The sequence below is a fragment of the Berghia stephanieae genome, chromosome 11 (genome assembly GCF_034508935.2).
Source record: "Berghia stephanieae isolate SIO BIC M18660-M18661 chromosome 11, UCSD_Bste_1.3, whole genome shotgun sequence".
Taxonomy (NCBI): domain Eukaryota; kingdom Metazoa; phylum Mollusca; class Gastropoda; order Nudibranchia; family Aeolidiidae; genus Berghia; species Berghia stephanieae.
In genome coordinates this window covers 38,921,150-38,923,649 of record NC_088370.1, presented here as the reverse complement: position 1 = coordinate 38,923,649, position 2,500 = coordinate 38,921,150, and the positions used below count along the sequence as shown (strand labels likewise).

Sequence of the window (2,500 nt, the reverse complement as noted above, 5' to 3'; positions counted from 1 at the left end):
TTTCACACACACACATACACACACACACGCAAATATATATACAATATATATATACACGCAATCATAACAAGTCTATTTATCTATCTATCTATCTGTCTGCCTATCTCTCACAGATACACAGACTCTCTCTCTCTCTCTCTCCCTCTCTCTCTCTCCCTCTCTCTCGCTCTCTCTCCCTCTCTCTCTCTCTCTCTCTCTCTCTCTCTCTCTCTCTCTCTCTCTCTCTCCACCCCTTCACAGCCTATACTGACACCCATGCCTGTCAGACAACTATGTACATCCAATCAATCACGCGCGTCCTTCTATCGTTCTTACTTGCTCACGCTCGTATCCTTGATTACCAGGTGACTAAGCCTTAAAAGCCATTATTACCGTTTTCTGGAAAGACAAGAATATAAAAATAATTTGGCCAGAAAACTCGTCCTTCAAATATCGATCAATTTAAATGATCCATCATCTAAGGAAGTCTTCGCGAAGTTCCCAGGTTTGAGAGTTTTTGAGAGCTTTTGCCAAGATGAGGGTCATTTAAATCGATTGTTATTTGAAGGACGAGTTTTCTGGCCAAATTTTTTAAATACGTATCTTTCCAGACTGCTGCAGTTAACTGGTTAAAAGACAGTTTTCGCCAAGGCAGAGTAAAAAACAAAACAAAAAAAAAAACATATTAGAGATGTGCGTTTCTACAAAGCCGACGAAGTCTGTTTTATTTAGAGATATCGTAAGCCCGAGTTAAATTTGTATCTGTCTAGACCACAAATTAAATTAGATAGATTATGTAAACCTACGACCGTGGTCAGAAAATAAACCGGAAATTGGAAATAACTTTTGAACGGAAATCCTTTTTTTTTTCTATTTGTAAACCCAGAAATATGGGAAATTCATTTTTGTTACTTTTTATGAAATTTCAATTCAATCAACGGACGCAATATTAACCGCTATTGTTTTCAAGATGGCGTCTCCGATCGCTGAATGGTCAAAGCTTGAGGTCAGAGCAAAACTATACTTGACCATTTATATAGCGTAATAATATCCACTACACGTGATCAAAGCGCTTTACAAGAGGTCCAGAGCCGACAGCGACACTTAACACGTGGAACGAGAAATAAAGCGTAAGGCGACATTACAACGGTCAGGTACTCATTTTACACCTGCGTAAGGTGAGAGAATCTGAGTAAAGAGCCTTTTCCAATGACTCAACTATGCGCCGCGTATGATGATTCCTTTGTTCAATTATATTAATAGTATCATTCTTATCACCAGAGATTTAAAGTAAATACAACTGGATACTATTTTCAGCTTAGTCGTGATAGTTAAGAATAATAGAGTAAACAGTGATATTGATCAATGCTCTAGTGGAAAGAATCTGTAACTGGAAACTACTTGAAGTAAATAGAATGATCATTATTGATATTCCAGGAAGGAGAAGGATGTTCAAAATGACATTTACTTTCGTGTTTCACTCTACTCATTTCATTTTTGCTGTATTTACACCCGCTTCTAGCTAATGGTAATTTTGTATTTATACATGTAGGCTTAAAACGTAGCCTTTAGGAACACCAGCAAGTTAAACAATTTTGACTGCAATCAACTACTAATCATGACCAGTTGCTGTGATATCTGGGTGAAATATAAATATAATTCAACCCATTTTCAAAGATATAAACTATAAATTGCATTCCCCGAACAGTTCAATAAAATTGTTTAATCAATGATATCAAAAGCTGCACTTGAATCCAATCAAACTCAATCAGCGATTTTCTAAATATATATATATATATATATATATATATATATATATATATTATTATTATTATTATTATTATTATTATTATTTAAAATATTTACCACAATGTTTGAGGCAGTCTACATTAATGTTTCAGGCTTAATTTGCCCGACGATGGCAAATTAAGCCTGAAACATTAATGTAGACTGCCTCAAACATTGTGGTAAATATTTTAAATAATAATAATAATTCGCTCCATTACTGCATGTCGAGCACTTTTCGTACCATATTTGTATCAAACACGATTCAAATATATATATATATATATATATATAATATATATATATATATAATATATATAATATATATAATATATATTATATATATATATATATATATATATATATATATATATATATATATATATATATATATATAAATCTGTATCCATTCTCCTCATAAAAACCGACTTAACTTGGACCCTTAAGTCAAATTTCAGCAACTGGTCCACTCTACGATTATACTTGATTGGGACAATGGGCCTCTAATGTCATGACAATATTTTGAAAGATGATATTGTTCTGATTTTGTGTCGTTATCGCATTTTGTTCAATCTGAGAGCGATTTCAAAATCTGCTACGTCTTAATTTCATCATTCAGAAGAAAATAAAATAATCTTTTTTGTTACAACATATCGACTAGTGGTTTAAAGAGGGGAGCAAATGGTGTTTTATGGACGCTTGCAACACATTAAGGTCATATCAGCGCCAGTAAAAA

General features: G+C 33.2%; 1 protein-coding gene across 5 annotated transcripts in view; it reads right to left on the bottom strand.

The window, feature by feature from the left end:
• Nucleotides 1-2,500, bottom strand: part of LOC144956944 (uncharacterized) — a 122,721-nt gene that overhangs the window by 40,882 nt on the left and 79,339 nt on the right. The window lies entirely within an intron of this gene.